The sequence below is a fragment of the Cornus florida genome, unplaced genomic scaffold (assembly GCF_030987335.1).
Source record: "Cornus florida cultivar Cherokee Brave unplaced genomic scaffold, ASM3098733v1 CherokeeBrave_3.0.0_Hap2_Chr07, whole genome shotgun sequence".
In the NCBI taxonomy this organism is placed as follows: Eukaryota; Viridiplantae; Streptophyta; class Magnoliopsida; order Cornales; family Cornaceae; genus Cornus; species Cornus florida.
Window position 1 is genome coordinate 27161988 of NW_026775577.1, and position 7751 is coordinate 27169738.

A 7751-nucleotide genomic window follows, 5' to 3' on the forward strand; every position below is an offset into this window, starting at 1 on the left:
GACGCGCGTGGGAGCGCGTGCGGGCGCGTGGCTGATGCCAGACGCGCGTGGAGGCGCGTGGGAGAGTGGGAAAGCTTGGCAGTGCGCGTGGGGAGGCTCTGGGAGGCGCGTGAGGGCGCGTGTGGGGTCTCTACAGCTACTGCAAATTACCAGAATACCCCTAGGGCCTGTTTTGTAAATTCCAGAACCTTAAACTTGGATTTTTAGGTACTGAGTTGGTATTTACGGGTTTAACGGGCCACGAAATTATTATTTTAATACCCGTTAATTATTCTTGTTGCCAATTAGTCTTTTCTAAGCATTTATTTGCTCGTTCACAGTACAGATACTAATGTGATTTATTTAACGACATTGTTAAATATAAATAGTGTTATTATCTTATTAAATGGTATCAACCATTACTGATAAATTAAATAAGGCCATGGTTGTAGTCAGATAAATTATCCATGATATCTTATGGGATGTTTATACTGTTAATTGATATATAAACCATGATCATTATGCTGTGTGCATTTCAGGAAATAAATGGACTGTTTAATTATGTCGCATTTATATTATATGGATGTGTTGCCATATAGAACCATATGAGCTGGCTAATAAGTTTAGACTCATTTATACCTTATGCATTCGTTGCGATAGACAGATGTGTGGCTGTCGGGGTATGTGGTTTAATATTATTGGCATGTGTTGCCTAATTGACATACTCGGTATATTTATTAATATTGTTGGCATGTGTTGCCTAATTGATATGCTCAGTATATTCATCAGTACTTTGAGAGGTGTTATCACTGTGTAGTTCGTTATAGTCTGTGTTGTCAGTACCGTGCACCATATATAATAGCTGATTTCCTAGGTAGGGAAAGGCGACACTTGACCGCCTAGTGTGAGTCTAAGTGATCACCGTCTATTCTGGTTGAGGTCATGTTATACATTGGATAGTTCCCTTAGGATGTATACAGATATAGTACTCAACCGATTCATAATGATTAATTTATTTGATTATCTGATTTGGGTCATAGTAGAGAGGACTTGCTCGTGGGGTTGACCCACCATTGTTGTTATTTCAGGATACGGTCAGTATCCGTTTCAAGGTTGAGGTTAGCAGTGTGGGACCACCATCCGAACTCATCTACTCTTACGATCCAGTTCAGGGTAGAAGTTTTATGTATTACTTCAGTTTCAGTTTTTATTTACTTTTGATGTTAAACTCTCAGGGTTATATTTAGGGATCCTTGACATAGGATTTCCAAGTTGTAATGAAGTACGATATTAAATAAAGGATGGATGGATGTTGTATTATTTAGTGTTCCTTTCCTGTCTAAATTCTTTTATTTCCATCATTTTGTATTCCATGCTTGTATATTACCAATTGTTTTTGATATCCCTCGTTTTTCGTGTATAAGCCTGATCAACTTATGCGTGGAAAATGTGGGGGTGTTACAATTATCTTAAATTTGTGTCAACTAGAGATAGAAAAAGGTATTTCATTCTTTTTATCAATGATTGCACAAGATGATGTTATCTATATCTATTACGAAGCAAAAATAAAGTCTTAGAAATGTTTAAACATTATAAAAATGAGGTTGAGAATCAACTTGACAAGGTGTTAAGTACTGATAGAGTTCGTGAATACGAATCATCATTTGCTGATATTTGTTCAGAACATGATATCATTCATGAAGACAGGATGAATGCTATATTAATAAATTCTGATTTAACTCAAAATTTGTGGGGGGAAGTTTTTTTTCCGCAAATTATGTTCTCAATAAAATATCTTAAACTAATGTGATACCATATGAATTATGGAAAGGTCGAAAACATTCTTATAAATTCTTAAAAGTGTGGGGGTATTTAGCTAAGGTTGTAGTTCTTACTCCTAAGAAAGTTAAAGTGGGACCTAAAATGTGGCAACCTTGTGGGTGGGTGTGCCGTGAGCGGGTGCAAGAGGCACCGACAGGCTACAACACCAGGCAAACTATAGGTGTACAGTCCCACATCACTTAGGGAAGGAAAATGTGAAGTGCTTTTATGTGGTAATGTTATCTCCAATTGGTATGAGGCATTCTAAGATAAAACCCAAGAATAAAATCATGCGGGCTCGAGCCCAAAGCGGATAATATCATACCATGTGGTGGAGTAGATTGTTACACAAAACTTTTGATAGGTTATGCTTACAATAGTAGTGTGTATCGTTTTCTTGTGCATAAATCATATAATGAAAATGAGGATAAACTTAGATGTAGCAAGAGGGCTAGAACATCTAAATCTTTTGGTTCTAATTTTCTAGTATGTTTATTGGAGAATGAGCCACAAAGCTTTAGGGAAGCAAAGTCTTCTTCTGAATATTATTATTAAATTATTTTTTAGATTAATTATGTGATATAATATTAAACTATATTGTTATATTTATTTATGCGAGTTCAATATTATTTTGAACTATGGAGTTGAATTACTTAGTGTGCATAGTAATTCAATCTTACAATATAATTTATTTAATGTGTGATATTATTAACTCTGTATATGAGTTCATGACTGGTTTGTGTATTTAATACAATAAACAAAAATTGACTAGTCTAACTATGTCAATTCTCCCGATAGTCGAGGGAAAAAGATCTATACTAGTATTTAAAGACACGTATAGCTGTGAATGGGCTGAATAAGATAAGATTTTCCGATAACTTTAAAGTGTTTAATGGAAAATGTTATGGATACAGTAAACAAGCTAAATCAAGCTAGTTAGCTATAATGTACAATTTAGCTAAAAACTAAAATGTTACTGAGTTGCAAACTAGTTAGCTTAGCCATAAGTTAAAATGATTAATGAGGTGCACAGAACCTAAGAGGAAGATGAAAATCTGTTAGTTGGTTCTTACTCTCTACTTAGTAGTAAAAAAAATATAAGGGTGATGAGTAGCCATTTTAGCCATAAGCTATTTGAGTTATATATCATATCTACTCATATAGGAGGGAATAATATTACTTGTAAAGTAGTAATTTTTGAAGAATATTTTTCAAAACAAATTACTCTACTACCAAGGTAAACTACTTAGTTAAGTGTGTACTAAAGTTAAAAGTTACTATAATTGATAACTGAGCAAACTTAACTTCAAACTAGTGGTGATAGTTGAGAAGTGAGTGCTCACTTTGTGGTGATGTATTCAAAGCTTAAACAATAAGTGAGTTATTTGCTTAAATGGTTGAGTTATGTGATGTGTGACACATGAAAGGTTATGACATGTTAGGATGACTGACTTAACATGAACCTAAACATGAATAACTCAATTCATAAATACAAGAGATGTAGAAGCAAATATTATTTAAAGCCCCTTGTAATTAATATCTCTAGTTTTAATTCACAGTAACGTCTGTGACATATTATAAGAACAAGCCAGAGATAAAGTGAATATATATGCACTAAAGACTGTTATGCATGCTTGTTGAAAAACGAATATAGAACTTTGGAAAGGTAGATGAGGTGAAATATTTAATATATGGTATTTCAAGAGTTGAAAAACCATAAGAAATATATCATATATAAAATTTCAGGATTATCCCAAAGTTGTGGGGGGATATTGTCCATAGATAAAATTTACTATGAGTTACCTCACCAGATAAGAAATACTTATAAATGTAGGGTTCTTAATCTTAAGAAATTTTAGATAGAACCAAAAATCATTTATAATATTATAAGAATAGTGCATGTTGTTTCCTATGAGAAAAATATTATGGAACAACTAGAAGAGTTCTTTTCCAGCGGAAGAGCTGAGTTATTTGTTCTAGTTGAAGAGGAAAGTGTGCAAGCTTATAAGTCCTTGAGTGGATTAAAGCTGGTACCAAGACAATGGCATAAATGTAATGTATAAATCATTGTATGCCTTACAAAAATTAATGATATACTAATTAGTATATTTGATTTGAAATATTTAACATCTAATAACATAGTATATTCTCAATAGAGTGAAATTGAGATAATACTAGTTATGATAACAAAAGTCTAGCTAACTTTTGTAGATGTAAATCTCAAATATAAATACTAGTCAAAATATATCATTGGTTAAGATTGCAAGACATCTTAATAACTGTGTTTAATTACACATTTTCAATTCAGGATCGGATCACTGAAAAACAATAAATTGGGTAGTTGAGATACACCTAAATCCAATATTACATAGATCGAGGTATCTAACTAAATTGGCGGTGTAACAGTGATGCAATCTGGATATGGGATATTAAAGACTTCAAATCCAAGAGTGGATATGTCTTTTACATTAAAGGTGTAATTGTATGTTCTTAATATAACTCAAAGTTAGAAACTTTAAATAAATCAAATAGGAAAGTCAATAGACTTCACCTAGAGGACATTTCAAAGTAAGTTTACACCTGTGCCACTAAAGAAAATAATTTTAGAGCACAAAATATACAGTTGCTCTCACCTGGAGAAATCTCTGCAGAGTGTAATATTTCTAAACACAACCTTGTGGCCATATATAAAATTGAGGGTTGTACTAGAGAGCAATTGTACAGATCATTGAGGGGAATGGGATTTAAAGCCGAAAGCTAACGAGTCACCTTAATGGAAACCCAACCTAGTTGACTGGAGATCCCAATATCTAGGTTCAAAGGGACAACATAAATTCTGAGTGACTTACCAGAACACTCAAAAGCACTGGGAAGATATAAATCTTCTGCCCATTTCTATGATGAGACAAGCTACCTACAGCGATGATTAAGATAAGCTACGCTTTTAATAACTCTTATATTTTGAAAATTCAAGTGGGGTATGGTAGGATACTCTTAATAAGAAGTCACCTATATGAGTGTGAATTGGGGCCGCTTCTATGAGAACTATAAAGGGTAAATTTTCTGGAGCACTCATTGAATACCAAGACTTGTTCGGGGCCAAAATGAACACAACAATGAGAACCTACTTTGTGAGGAAAGGTACTGTGTGTTTGTTATTGTCTTGGTTTACACAAACGGCTGAACAGTTCAAGACATCGCGTTCACTGGTTAGCCAGTAAATCCGATAGTAATACACTAGGGAAGGTTCAAAGCCAAAAGCTACCTATCCCGATGCAGTAACTTTCCGACTATACTCTCTCTAGTGTCTACATAATCATTTTTTCAATTAAGCAACCAATTTTCATTCATGTGGGGGATTGTTGGTATTTTGAATGAAAATTGCCAAAGGGTTGCATTGTACTTAAAATGTGCAATAAAGGATTGTGAGAGGAAGAGATGCAACCCAAACTTATGTCTATTCAAAGTGAATAGCCACACCCAAAGTGAATTGGTGTGTAGGGTAGTTTAAACCAAATTTTGTAGAAGGGATGCGAGTAAAGGGACGCGTCCAATAACCAAGGGGCACCGGTTTCTCTATAAATACCCACCCTTGGTTGCCATTTAAGGATAACAATTCATTATTCTCTCCCTCTCTCAGGATGAATCCAACACAAATGGGTATGGGTTCAAGTCATGGTCAAGTGGTCTAAGCCACTTAGGCCCAAAACCAATTTCATTGAGCCATATTAAATTTGGTCTGAGCCATTTGGTTTGGATTGCACCCAATTCATTTTTTATATAGTATAGATACATTTTTTTAAGTCAAAGAGAGTATTACACGAAGCAGGTTCGCCGTATCCACGAGTTTGTAATGCTGCTACTGGTAGATGTAAACCATTGTATCTTGGGAGATAGACGCCACTGAGTCCGTAAGTACCATAACGGGGCGAATCTGTCTTAAGGATATAGTATCCAATACTAACCTCGGTCCAGGTTCTTTATTTATTTATTATTATTTTATTACTTTATTTTGTATATTTAATTAAATATAGAGTTGCATATTTAATTAATTATTTCTTAACATATTGTTAATTATCTCATGACATATTAGTATAAGTTTTATTATATTTTAAATGTCACATGAAGCATATATTGACCAACAATATCTTCAATATCTTCTTACATTATGTCTCCATCTTTCTCTGCCACCGTACCATTGTGCTTTCCACCTTTAACACAGTCTTATCTCTATCATTATCTCTCCATTTTGAAGGTATGTTTAGTCCTTCAACTATTTTGAAAATATTGTACTTTTCAATTTTGTCCCTTTAAGATAGGGGCATCTTGTAACATTTTCAATAATTAAGGGGCAAAATTGCAAAGCATAGGGACAAGTTGTACAAATATGTATAATATGGAGAGTGTTTTTTGCAAATAATCTTTAAATCTGCAGCGTCCTTGATTTTGCAGAACCCACTTGTTGTCTTCCTAAAGTCAAAATGGATAATGCCAATATGTGCCTTGACAATAACAATAAAAAAACAAAAATCATGAGAGGCTTGTAAGCACACAACCATCCCATCCAGCCTTGTCACCCTTTCAGACTTTGTTCCATAATAAATATTCCAATTCCAACTAATTACCAGCAAGAGCAAGGAAGAAAACATCAAAACCAAAGAGACTTCCCTATCCATATTTTCTTTCACATTCTCGGAAAGCAAACACTTTTTTAATTAAATTTTTTTTTTTTTTTTTCAAATGTGATGATGTGTTAAGAAATGTGATAAACATTAGCGTGGATTGAAGTGTTACTTCAAGTTTAAGCCAGTAATGATTTAGAAAGAAAGATCTATACGTATACGCTATACATATATGATAAAATAATGTAATAGTGCTACTTGGTTGTCAGATAAAGAAAAGTCTCTTGCTTTTGGCATAAAGCTGCCATTTTCATACCTTTTTCTTCAATTATAAATGCTTGATGTAACCTGTACGGACTGATAGTGACAAGCTATTCACAGCAAAGAAAAACAAAATTAGGAGAATTAAATTTGAAAAAAAATATATTTAAAAATAAATTAAAGTTTGATTGACCATTTTGTGCTGTTTCGTATAGTTATGATGTGTTTAGAAATACTGAATCATTCAAATTTTAAATTTATAGATTGATTCTTAAGCTACATAAAACAGAAACGGGGGGAGATTGAATTTGAGAGAAATAACGCGAAAGCGACAAAATTAAATTATAAATTATAATAATAAGAACAAAAATACACGTGAAGTGTAAAAATGAAAACGTATTCAAAACATGGAAACGACACTCGTCAAGAAAAATTGTGTAATTAAGTTATTCAAAACTTCTAAACATAGTTTTAACCTATTTGCTCTTAACAATTTTAAATTTAGTGGACATATCTTGTTGATTAAATAAAATAGGGGAAATTTCTATGCTCTTGTATATATTACATTATAACTTGGTTTCTTTGTCCCTATTAATTTAGTCCACAACTAGCTCATCTGACCGTGATTCATGTGAAACTTTAGAAACAAAGTAGTCGAGAAGATTATGAAAGAGTAATTATTTTTTCTACCAGTAAAAGGTAAGACAATACCAGTAAAAAAAAAAAAAAAATACCAGTAAAAGGTAATATTTTGAAATTAAATGGTTTTGAATTTGAGTAGGTGATGAATCATATGCTACCTAAATTGGTCTTTCACCGTGACTTGAAACCTCTGAGCATTCAAATGATTCTGTTTTTTATTATGATATTTGAAGTGGGAATGCTCATTGCTCATTCTCTTAAAATGAAAATTCATTTTATGTTTAAATTGTTGGAATAAAAATTCATTCTAAGTAATGAAATTATTTGCTATTGCCTTCTGCTGCATCTATCGCTGCCATCTCTTTCCAACACTCCCTTCGACTGCCATCTCGTTTCACCATCGTTGCCATGACCACCACCACCACC